Consider the following 14,200-nt stretch of genomic DNA (forward strand, 5'->3'; position numbering starts at 1 on the left):
TGACAAGTTTTTTTCCGACCAAACGACATAAATACAACATAAGACACCAAAACACACACACACACACACACTGAGATACATAGTAAAACACGCACACAACCACCTTCCACGCTGGCTGGTGGCGACAGATGATGGCAGCAGGCGGTGGCCACAATGGCTGGCGGCCATGCTGGTTCTTTTCCTTGGTTTCCGGCCAGCAACACTTGTACAAGACATCTCAGATTCAACAGGAACACATATCCATACATGACACGAGACCACAGCTCCCAACCATCGACTAGGGGGCAGGTGGCGCTGGAACAAGTTCAAATGGAGACCATAATCCATTTACGGCGGCAACGACGGATGTAACGTCGAATCCATTGGGAGGAATGAAGGAGTGAGATGTTGTTGGCATACCGAAAGCCTTCTGATCGCCCACGGCCCGCAAAATGACGTCCCCAGCTTAAATATTTGGTCTTTGGTGGCTCCTCCGGCGGCCCACGATGTCTGACAGTAGGTATAGAGGTGATGTCTCAGTGGCGAGGTAGCCGCTTGGGGACCTTGTCCAATCGGAAAAACAAGAAAATGAGAGGTGTCGGCTGAAAGGGCCATGCATGGCGGCGACTGAAGATGGTCTCTTAGTTTTAGGGTTTGGAGATGCGACGAGGGGGAAGGCACGGGTTTAAGCCCCACTACATTAAAATTATGCACGTTTTACACATTCGGCTCCTCCTCATGAGATCTTTTTCAATTTAAGGCTACAATTTACAAAGCAGCCCCCCAGCATCCAAGATTCATAACAATTCAAGTCCCAGAAGTTACCATTTAACCCTCAACATTCCAAAATCCTTTCTATTTAAGTCTAATATTTTATGAAACACACTCTGAATTTTGAAAATCTTCACAAAATAAATCTTGAAATTACACTTTAACCCCTGAATGTCCAATATATATCGTTTGGCTCCCCGAAACCAACAACCCGCTAAATATTATGGATTTTAGGGCCACTATAAAATAATATAAAATATTAATTTACATCTTGGGGTTCTAGGTTTATTATTTAATTACTCTATTTCAACGGAATGTTACAATTAACATACTATTTAATAATATATGGATAAAAAGCGGTAACAAAAATCTTATGCATGTTTTATTCATATATGAATATAACATGTGACGAAAGATAATGTAAAAATTATATTTTATATATGAAACATTTATTACGTACTATATTCATATATGAGTGATGTAACACCCAATAATCAGGTATGGCTTGAAACCCTAAGGAAATAATATTTTGCATGAATGGTCCCTTAGGTATGTTGGGCGTGCTTAAGTGCATGCTTGGCGTACTATGCATGGCTGGTCGTGGGGAGAATTGTGGTACATTGGACGTACTAAGCTTTACGCGGGGCGTACACGCCATAGGTGTAAAACCCTAATTTTTGGACATGAGGCCTATTTAAGCGACCTTAAGCTCCTTGGACTTAAATCCAGAGAGCCTCCATAGCCCTTGAGCGTCCTTGTACCCTAGAGAGCCTGGTGAGATCATTCTTAAGCTTAATAGAGTGCATTTTTGACCTTTTAATGTTCATTACAAGAAGAAGAAGTGGTTTAGCAAGTTTGGAACGTGTAGGTGCTTAAATATCCTGCATCAAATTCACCTTACAAAGCTTCTGGAGGTAAAAAGATTGCACCTTTCCATCTAAATCCTTAGATCTAGCTATGGTTTTCTAGTTTTGTACATTTGGTTGGTTTTGGAACTTTTTTGAGGAGTTTAGCAACTCCATAAGATGAGGATGGAAGATCTGAGGTCCCTTGGTCATTTAGAAGCATACAAATGGGATCTTGATGGATGTATAGGTCTCATGCATGGATTAAGGACCTTGGAAAGGTCTTAATGGAAGTGTTGGACGTTTTTTGGGCATGCAAGGGCATTGTAACACCAAGATTTCCAAAAACAAAATTTTCATTTAAATAATCAATTTAATATTAAAAACACTTGCTTAAAATCTTATTTACATTCGAATTTCCAAAACATAGTTTCTCTTTCATTATAATAGAAGACCAGGATCCTCCAAAACATTACTCTTTCTTCGGTGTGTACAATCGAACCGTTGCCATCCCACGTTACTGTAAGAACCTGAAACAACATAACGTAAACAACGTAAGCACGAAGCTTAGTGAGTTCCCCAATATACCTTACGCACATACGCCCTCCGGCCCGGACCTTTCGGTCCACGTAACATTACCTTCCGGCCCGGATCTTTCGATCCACATAACATTGCCTTCCGGCCCGGATCTTTCGATCCACATAACATTGCCTTCCGGCCCGGATCTTTCGATCCACATACATTGCCTTCCGGCCCGGATCTTTCGATCCACATACATTGCCTTCCGGCCCATACACATATATAACACATAATACAAATACTCTAACACATAAAGCACATATATCATATATCATACCTGACCTTTCTGTCACATAATACATTGCCTTCCGGCCCATATATAAGCATGTATATCACGCGTAGCAACTAACTTTCCATCCATAGCATATAAACATAACACACAACATACTTGACCTTCCGGTCACACAATCAAACCCTTCCGGGTGAGGTATAGTGAAAAAACTCACCTCGCGAACACTGGAAGATAGCAACTCCTAAAATCCCTTGCACTTGATCCTCCGGGCTACAAGCTCCCTGTAACATCATATATCCCTTATTTAATACTTCTATCTTCCACGTTAACTGCCCCTAAGAAATCACACCAGTCAACTCTGGTCAACAGTCCATTGTCAGCTCGACTGGACTCGGCGAGTTCCCTGGCGACTCGGCGAGTCTGGTCGTCCTTCAGTCCTTTGAGATTCCCCTTCTACTCGTCGAGTATCCTCTTTGACTCGACGAGTCACTCCTGGAAGAATCGCGGGGCCACCCCGACTCCACTCGCCGAGTCTGAAGAACAACTCGGCGAGTCCCAGTGAATCTTCAAGCTACTCGCCGAGTCTGATCATCCGACTCGGCGAGTCCACGCCATGCAGTCGATCCAACTGCTTCCTGAGGTACGTTTTTCCCGAGATACACACTCATGGGACTTCTGGACCTCTAATCATCCTATTACTAGGGTAGAAACCTTTGTATAACAACATAATAATCCATCAAATCTCCAAATGGGTTTCATAAACCCTAGATTCGTGTACACATCAAAATAACAGGAATGATCCGAAACCTTACCTGAAAACATACTCTCTGTGTCCCCAAACCTCAGAACTCGACCTCCTTGCTCTTCCTTTGGCCAAAACCCTTCCTCTTCTTGCACCACAATTCCTTCAAAGTCAATAATGGCCTTCAAGTTTTGCTCCAGATGCCACAGTCGTCTAGGGTTCTCCACAATCGGCCAAAAGACGTGAAATGACGACATAACAACCCTTAAATACGACCCAAAACGAAACGGCTAGGGTTTCCGCTGAACAGCGTCGACTCGCCGAGTCCATACCTGGACTCGTCGAGTCCAGTCGCGAACCCGCGACCAAATCTGCGACTCTACTCGGCGAGTCTGGCTCCAACTCGCCGAGTCTCCCCTTTAAAACACCCCAAAAATGCAATTTAGCAATACTTGAGATTTTGGGCTGTTACAGGCATAAAGTTGGCATCTTTATGCCTTAGGACGTTTTAGCATACCCAGATCTGACTTTTGATCGTGAAGAAATCGAGCATTAAGCACTTAATAGAGAAAGTGCTTAAACTGATTGTACGTTGGGCATAACCAGTTGTGCGTGGCGCGTAGTCCTTAAACCCTCAGTACGCTGCGCGTACCAAGATGGTACGCTGGGCATATACAACAGCAGTTGGGTCCTCAACTGTTTTGGGCCTTTATGCCTTTGGGCCCACTTGGTTGGTGGGCTTGATTGAATTCCATGAAATAGGGGCTTGACATCTGTTATGGCCCATGGATCTAATGGTTGGGCCTTTTTGGGCCAAGAGGCCCTTTAAAGATTTTGGACTTGGACTTTTGGGCCTATTAGCAAGGATAGGGTATTTGGGCTTTGATTGAGGAATTGGAGGTTGGGTTTTCCCCCTTAGTTAATTTAAAGCCCTAATGTTGTTTATAATAATAGTAATAATAATAATAATAATAATAATATTATTATTATTATTATTATTCAGCTCAGGAATTGCGGACTGTTAGGGAAGCAGTATTTATATTCAGCAGACTGAGGTGAGTCTTCTCACCATACCTACAGGTCTAAGGCACCAAGGCCGGCCCATTATGTGATCATGTTCTGTGTATGACAGTTATTTTATGATTTATCATGTTATGTGATTATATGGTTGCGTGTAAGACCCCGGGGGGAGCCCGAGGAATTGGATATAAGACCATGTGGGGTAGCGCATGGCAGTCCTTGGTAAAGACCATGTGGGGTAGCCCATGACATTGGATGTAAGACCATGTGGGGTAGCTCATGGCAGTCCTAGGTAAAGACCATGTGGGGTAGCCCATGGCATTCTTGCTGGTTCGTATTTGCATGTTTTATGTGGTATATGTATAATTTTAATAGCTATTAGGGTATGTGTATGTGGATTGTGTGTGGTATGCTATGGGGAACTCACTAAGCATTTCGCTTACAGGTTGTTGATTTGTTTCAGGTACTTCGGAGCCTAAGGGCAAGGGCAAGGCGTGATGTCGCGATGTGCACTCTATCTCTCTTTTATTGACATGTTTTGGGACACTCTGATGACTTAAAAGAAAAATAATGATGTAATGGATGTTGATTTGAAAATAGATGTTTTGGGAATTTTTGATTTATGCAAATGTTGCGATTAATTAAAAATGAAAACTTTATTATGAAAATCGGGTCGTTACAGGTGATACTTAAACTATATAAAAAAAAATAAACATATGTTTTATTTATAAGTAAATAACGAATCTATTGTAATAAAAATCTGTTGCACTTTTATTCACTTATAAATAACGAGAGTTGAAACTATAAAAAATATTTTTTCTTAAAACTATATCAATATGAATGTCTATTTATAGAGGAAAAAAAATTATGAATTATGCTATATTTGAAACTATTTTTCGATAAAAATAGCTTCTTATAAATTAAAAAACAAAAAAAATTGTTTTTGTATATATTAATTAAAACAATGATTAACATATTTTAAGGAAACATGTTTCTTTTAAACACACACACACACATAAATAAATAAATAAATAAATATATATATATATATATATATATATATATATATATATATATATATATATATATATATATATGGACTTAGGTATCTAAACTCACCATACTACGTCATTTTGTATTATATACATATTATAATTGTTCAATCATCTTAATTCAACTTCTAATTTGATTTACTTCCAATATTTTTATAAATTTCACATTTATCTTCCTCGTACATAATTTTTCTTTTCAACTATAATATACATAGCTTAATAGGTATTCAGCAAAAATATATGATGTGAGAGGAAGATAATAGTGAAATTTCGAAAATCATGAAGATAAATAAGTTAGGGTTTAAGTTTAAGAACATTATAACGAATACATAAAAAAAAACGACATATTATTGTGAGTTTGGGTACCTAAGCTTATATACCCTTATGGGTATATTCAATTATCCCATATATATATATATATATATATATATATATATATATATATATACACACACACACACACACACACACCCTTTGCCCATTTTCGTCAGTAGACCAAAGTGTTTTGTGGCAAAATAAATATATGCCTGAGATTGATTCCCAAATTTTCAACCTTTTTCTTCAATTAAAAATTTAGTGACTAAATGAGCACAATTTAAAAAGTTAGGTGACTAAACGAGCTCATATCCAAAAGTTAAGTGACCAAACCAAAAGTTAAATGACTAAATGAACACAAAGTCAAAAGTTTGAGAACTTTTTAAAACTTAAAAAGAGTTAAGTTACCAAATGAACACAAAACCAAATGTTAAGTTACAAAAAATGGTCTAAACCCATTATATATATATATATATATATATATATATATATATATATATATATATATATATATATATATATATATATAAATGGGTTTAGACCATTTTTTGTAACTTAACTTTTGGTGTATATAATACATGCAAATAAAAAATAGGTTTCAACGAGTAAAAGTTTAATAAATGAATATAATTTACAAAAATAAGTAAAATTGAATTTTATTCATATTACACAACTTACTTTCATGTTATTGACAAATTTGTAAATGAAACAGAAAATAGATTTCATTTCATTCCATGTCAATACAACAAATAATATATTCTAATTCATTCATATTTTAATTCCTTTGAGAATTTCTTTCTTTCCAAAAAAATCACAAACAAAATATCTCTTATACAGTATAGATTAATACAAGTAATAAACATCAAAATCAACAGTTTTTCAGTTTTTAACATTTTTTCGACCCATGACCAAATTTATAGACATTGCCACGTGGCATATTCTCAATACATTCTTTAAAAAAAAGTTAAATTACCTTTCTGTCCTTCATTGAATTTACACCTGGAAGAAATTGTTGGATATAGTGTCTAAGTCCATAACTATATATGGTATGTACTTGACCCGACCCGACATGGTCCATTTGGGTTACATGGCATCATGCACTTGGATAGACTAAATGAGAGAAATAAGACACTTATGCTTTATTAATATATTATAAGCTCTAATATATTAATAACAAGAATAATAATATTTAGTTAGTATTGATCAATAATTAATTTATAATTAATTATGTGATCAAAAGAAGAGTAATTAAATATATGGGTTGATTGTGTCAATCATCCATAACTTATATAGTGGGTCTATGCTCCATGGATTATCAATTTGGGTTAAACCCATAAGATGCTCCATGGATGCTCCATGGGAGGTACATAACCCATGCGTCATGGAAATGAAAGGTCATGACAATTAGGGTTTACATGGTGTATCCCTAATTGTGACACACTATATAAAGGTTATTCTATTCACCAAAATCGGCCACTAGAGTGGATCAAAGAGGGCTAGCTGAAACTACTAAGGGTTCTTATTCTCTTAGAGTTTATTCAAAGTGTACTTGGTGTTGTGTGAAGCATTTGAGGCATCACACTTGAGGTGCTAGGCTCACAAGGTTTCAAAGGAATCCAAGCTACAAAGAGGTATGTAATTCTTACTAACTATTAGAATAAATGATCCCTTGTATGCTGGACAGAATTATGAACCTTGGAAAATCATTTTTCATGTATCTTACTCAAACATAGATGCAAGGTTTCTAGGGTTTCATGTACACCATAGGAGTGTTAGAATGCTCAAAACCCAACAGTGGTATTAGAGCCCAAGCTTGTTTGTTTGATACTTGATGCAAAATAGCTGAAAAATGAATTTTTTTTGTTCACTGCACGTATGAACTCGCCGACTCCATGAAGAAATGCATGCTACTCATCGAGTTTGTCCATGCACTCGACGAGTAGAGGCTGCAGTGTCCAGATTTTCGAGTTATGCTGCTGGAAATGGACTAGAAACATTACCCTAAACTGTTTCGGTGTTTTAAAACTTTTTTTAGTTGGTGTAATGTTTATGCTAATCCATTTACAATGTCTATTATCAAAAATTACAACTTTTACATAAGTTTGTTATGATTCTTGAAATTCTTGATAATCATGTTTATGCTAATCCATTTACAATGGCTATTATCATAGGAATTATTTGTAACCTCCATGTTAGTTAATTCTTGATCATTATGTGTTTTAATGGAGTCCATAACTTGTCTTCAAGTTATCGAAAACCAAGAGTCACACTTGAATTAAAATCATTAAAAGAACACAAGAGTTATGAAAATGAAGAGTCTTCATTTTAATACTCTAATAAACTCATAAGTTATGAGAAATGAAAAGTTTGAAAGTTTACAAAACTTGCCCTCAAGTTTTGGAACAAGTAAAGTCATAATTAAAACTTTAGTTCCAACCCTTAGAATTTTAAATATTAAAATTCAACCCTTATACTTTATAATATTATAAGTGAATAATAATTATATATGTATAAGATGAAAGTCGTTTTACCATTAGTAGGCCTCATTCACGAAGCTGGTGTATAAGGGGGGTATAAGGTTGTTGCCTATAAAATGGCAACTTAATGCGTGTCCATTCTCACCCACCGCTTCCTTGATCGGTGGAGGGTCATTAGCCGAAAAGGTAGAACAATGATTATAATTCTCATAATAAGTATTATGAATATACTAAAGTAACTAAACTTTTATTAATTCCCAATCTTAGTTACTTTAGGAAAATGTGAATAAGGTACTAATCCATGAAATTACACTTTGCACTTTGATTAAGTCGTTAGTGGAGCGTGTGTGGTTAACCGGCACACTAACTTGGACTTATCAAGGTAGGAAAAGGGTGACTTAATGTTTATCATAGTATCGTTGGAGCGTGTGTGGTTAACCAGCACTTCGATTGAGGGGTAATACATTAAGTGTACCAAGTAATTTGCATGGTTACTTCACACCTTGTTTTGTGATCCTTGACATCCAAGTCACAAAACTTGAAGGGCACACTCGAGATTGAAACATGCCATTGAAAGGTTCAATGAATCTCAATGAACCTAGGAATTTCTAAACCAATTAAAACCTAATAAAATTTATTCGGTTTTACGTTGGAAATTGGTGAATCGTCATTCACCTACCTTCAAATATTTTATAGCTTGGATTACGGCATCCCTCTTCTAAGTTATAAAATATTATGTTAGGTCCTAGCCTTAATATAGCATTTGGGTGCTTTATTAAGGACTATCCTGAAATCTAATCTACACTTATTCTTTCATTTCAGATGTCTTCAAAAAACAATGTTTCTGGCTCAAACCCGACTGCCTCCATCTCTCATGAACCTTTGTGGGAGAGTCATCTTTGATGGATCCAATTTTATGGATTGGATCAGAGACATCAGGATGGTCACTCGCTATGAGGACAAAGAATATGTCCTTGATAGGGAGCTGAAGGAGATTGATGAGTCAACTGCTACCCTAGACGAGATTGTTGCATTTCAGGCACATGAAAGGGATGCTACAAAAGTAGCATGTATCATGACTGCCATAATGACAACTGAGCTCCAAAAGTCCTGTGAGGACTATTACCCTTTTGAGATGCACATGGACTTGATGGAGCGATACCAGCAAAGTGCTCGTCAAGAGAGGTATGAAATAATCTCCTCCATGATAACCACCCAAATGAAGGACAATGAGTCCGTCACGACCCACATGAAGAAAATGCAAAGGTTTGTGGATCGCTTGAAGAAACTGAATGTTGACTTTCCTGAGGAGTTAGCAATAGATATCATTTTGAACTCCTTACCTTCATGTTATGATCAATTTAGAATCACATACCACATGAATAAGGAAGAAGTTACACTCAGTAAACTTCAAGGACTCTTAAAGATAGCAGAAAGTAGTCTTAAGGGTAAGTCGGGTGTTACTACTCCTCCTACTCCTACTGCGACCAATGTCTTGGCAATCGGGCATGGCAAAGGTAAGAAGAGAAAGAACCCTTCTAAGGGTACCAAGGGTAAGACCCTTGAAGGCTCATCTTCAAGCAAAACCAAGAAAGGTTTTGTCACTCCTTTTGCTAACCCTTATGAGGAAGAATGCTTCTATTTCCATGAAAAGTCGCACTAGAAGTGAAACTGCCCTAAATACCAGCAAGATCTTAAGGATGGGAAAGTAAAACCCAACCATGCTAGTATATACAATATTGTCTAATAACTCACCTCATTCTAAGTCTTGGGTCCTTACTACAGGTTGTGGAATTCACATATTTTCTGATCTGTAGGGACTAAGAAGAAGTGAGGATTTGGAGCATGGAAAGATAAACCTAATCATGGCGAATAGGAAAGTTTCACCTTTCACCAAGATTGGAGTTTATTCCTTGTTACTAGATAATGGGTTTACATTAGACTTGAATAAATGTTGTTATTTGCCAGAAATGGCAAGAAATGTTATTTCCTTTCATGCATTGTATAAACAAGGGTTCACCTTTTATTTTGATAATAAAAGTGGTGGTATTGATGCTTTCTATAATAGTGTTCTTTATTTTAAAGCATTACCTTGTGATGGTGTGTATGAAACTGTATCTATTGTAGATAACTTAGGAAATAATGTATTATGTATCGATTCTTCCACTAGCTTAGATAAAGCATCTTTATGGCATTGTCGTCTTGGACGTGTAATCAAGAAACGCATAAGCCAACTCCAAAAGGATGGAGTTTTGCATTCAACCTAAAGTCGGATGATAGTGGTGAATCTTGTCTAATTGGAAAAATGAGAAGGTCACCTTTTACTGGCACTTGTGCTAAGGGTGAAGGTTTGTTGGATCTCATACACACAGATGTGTGTGGACCTTTCAGAACCGCCACTAGAGATGCTAATCGATTTTATATGACTTTTATTGATGATTTTAGTAGATATGGATATGTCTACTTAATCAAACATAAGTCAGAAACCTTTGATAAATTCAAAGAGTTTAAGCAAGAAGTGGAGAATCAGTTGGGCAGGAACATTAAGATGCTTCGATCCGATCGAGGTGGTGAGTATCTTAGTACCGAGTTCCTTTACTATCTTAAGGAATGTGGGATAGTCTAACAATTGACACCTCCCAGAACACCACAATTGAATGGTGTAGCTGAGAGATGCAATTGAACCTTGTTGGACATGGTTCGTTCCATGATGAGTCGAGTTTCGCTACCAATCTCATTTTGGGGGTATGCCTTAGAGACTTTCGCCCATATCCTTAACCTAGTCCCTACAAAGAAGGTTACCAAAACACCTCATGAGATGTGGACTGAAAAAGTTCCGAACCTAGACCACATCAAGGTTTGGGGTTGTGAAGCTTTCGTGAGACTCACGACAAGCTCGAACCTCGAAGTGAGAGGTGTATTTTCATTGGCTACCCACATAAATATTTTGGTTATATCTTCTACAGACCCAGTGATAATGTGGTCTTTGTAGAAATAAGAGGAGTCTTTCGAGAGAGAGAGAGAGAACTCATAAGCCAAGGAGACAGTGGGAGGCAAGTTGAACTTGAGGAAATTCAAGAGTCAAGCAGTGAAGGAACCTCAAACCCTAGCCCTCAACCTGAGGAGGAAACTCCTGTTGAGCCGATTGAAGAGTCCATACCTCCGAGGCGTTCCACCAGAGTTAGGAATCCACCTGAGCATTATTATGGTTTCCATATTACTGCAGAAGGTGATACCCTTATTAGTGATAATACACTGATAAATCTGGAAGAGCCTAACGGCTACACGAAAGCCATGGCAGGCCCTGAGTCTACTAAATAGAAAGAGGCTATGGATAGCGAGAGACAATCCATGTATGACAATCAAGTTTGGAACTTGGTTGACAATGTACCAGGTCGTAAGACAGTAGGGTGCAAATGGATCTTCAAGAAGAAGACCGATATGGATGGTAATGTACACACTTATAAGGCACGATTGGTTGCAAAGGGTTATTCTCAAACTCCGGGAGTTGATTATGATGAGACCTTTGCACCAGTGGCCAAGATTAAGTCTATTAGGGTTCTGTTAGCCATTGCTGCATTTCATGACTATGAAATATGGCAAATGGATGTCAAAACCGCTTTCCTTAATGGAAAGTTGGATGAGGATATTTACATGGTTCAGACAGAGGGTTTTGTAAGTAGAGAATGCCCTAATAGGGTGTGTAAGCTTGAAAAATCCATATATGGTTTGAAACAAGCACCTCGCAGATGGAATCTTTGCTTCGATGAGAAAGTCAAAGTGTTTGGATTTTCGAGATGTGAAAATGAATCTTGTATATATGTCAAGGCTAGTGGGAGTATAGTTAGATTTTTGGTACTGTATGTGGATGACATACTGCTCATAGGAAATGACATCCCAACCTTGCAAGAAGTGAAATCCTGTATTGGGAAGTGTTTCACTATGAAAGACCTAAGAGAAGCTGCCTATATCCTCGGGATAAAGATTTTGAGAAACAGGAGCAAAAGACTAATTGGACATAGTCAGAGTACCTACTTGGACAAAGTGCTTAAGAGGTTCAGTATGGAAAATTCCAAGAAAGGAGATTTACCTATTCAGTGTAACGCCAGAATGAGTAAAACTCAGAGCCTGAGTACAGATGAAGAGATGGCTGAGATGAGTCGAGTCCCATATGCTTCCGCTGTAGGCTCGATCATGTATGTTATGACTTGTACTCGTCCTGATGTTGCTTTTGCTTTAAGCATGGTTAGCAGATATCAGAGTAATCTTGGCAAGGCTCACTGGACTCCAGTAAAGAATATTCTCAATGTAGCATCCAAAAAATACAGGCCAAAATTTTCATTTTTAAATACGTCATTATAAAACCAACAGTGTAATAAAACATTTGTAATATCATGTCATGTCAAAACCAAAGTAGAAATAGTTAAACATGTTATCACAAAACAATATCAGTGTGTAATCCAAAAGATCTAATGTGCGAAAAACCATAGTGTGATGTGCTGCGATTAAGCCGACTCCTTTCCTTTAGACACGAAGTACCTGAAACCAAAACTGAAAACCGTAAGCACGAAGCTTAGTGAGTTCCCCCATCATACCACATACCATAATCACATAACATACATATATTGTCAGACATATCTGGGTGCCCGACCTACCCCTTCGGTCCTCTCGACCAGATACTGGCTAGCATATCTGGGTGCTGGCCTCCCCTTCAGTCCTCTCGACCGCATACTGGCTAGCATATGTGGGTGTTGGCCTCCCCTTCGGTCCTCTCGACCGGATACTAACTAGCATATCTTGGTGCTGGTCTCCCCTTCAGTCCTCTCGACCGGATACTGGGGACTATTTCACCCCTACCACTACCACATAAAACCCTAGCATGTAAACATGAATCACATACTGGCTAGCATATCTGGGTGTTGGCCTATCCCTTCGGTCCTGTCGACCGGTAACCGGGGACTATTTCACCCTACTACTACCACAAAATATCATATCACATATATCATAATCTGGCTAGCATGGCTGGGTACTAGACTACCCCTTCGGTCCTATCGACCGGTAACCGGGGACTATTTCACCCCTACTACCACTATCACATAACATCATAACATACTAGAACATAAACATATCAAGTAGTAGCAAACCTAGATGAATATCACAAAGGCAATCATCTAACATACAACTCCTACTGGTGGGCCAGCATTGTGGCCGTAGACCCACCATTATTGGAAGGTAACTCACCTCACACTGCTGAAGTCCCGAAGACACAATCCCACACTTGCTGAAGTCCCGCAGACTCGACCCCAACTGCTGGCTGACAGATTCCCGAACTGTCAACACCAAAATAACACCCAATTAATAATTGGGTCCCAATACATAACCATAAGTACATTCTTTAGGTAATTACTACATTACCCCTAGCTTGGCTTATTCAAGCCCAAGGCCCAATCTGTAGGCCCAAAGTCAACTAGGAATCAAAGCCCAACACATGGCCCAATTTTCCAAATTGGGACTAGGCCTATACATGGTCTCATTCTAAGGCCCAACATCATATAATCATTAAGGCCCAAACTATGGCCCAATTTTCCAAATTGGGCCCAAGCCCCTTACATGGGCCTTACCCTAGGCCTATTAAAATAGATACAGTGGCTGATTCCACTTGTGAATCAGAGTATATAGCAGCAAGTGAAGCAGCAAAGGAGGCTATATGACTAAGGAACTTCATTGAAGACCTTGGAGTTGTACCAGCTATTAAGGAGCTCATGGAAATTTTCTGTGATAGTGAAAGTGCAGTTGCCTTAGCAAAGGAACCAAAGGATCACGGGAGATCTAGACACATCGACAGAAAATATCATTTCATCAGACATCGAATAGAAGAAGAAATCCTTATGGCAAAGAGGGTATCATCAGATGAGAACCCGTCAGATCCCCTCACTAAGGGACTGAGTAGGGTTAAGCATCTTCAACATGCTAAGAGCATAGGGCTAAGAGACGATATTAATTTTTAGAAGTTAGATAATTTTGAAATATCTAAAGTGCAATTGACATTTGATGATAAATAAAAGTTGTTATTTATGAGTAAAGTGTTGCTATCTCTTATCAATCATTTACTAGTATTTCTTTTTGCATGTTTTGACTTCCAAAATAATTATGTTATGGTATATATCATATTATTCAAATTCTCCACA

Source organism: Lactuca serriola, chromosome 5, assembly GCF_051521515.1.
Source record: "Lactuca serriola cultivar US96UC23 chromosome 5, Lser_US96UC23_V15, whole genome shotgun sequence".
NCBI classification, from domain to species: Eukaryota; Viridiplantae; Streptophyta; class Magnoliopsida; order Asterales; family Asteraceae; genus Lactuca; species Lactuca serriola.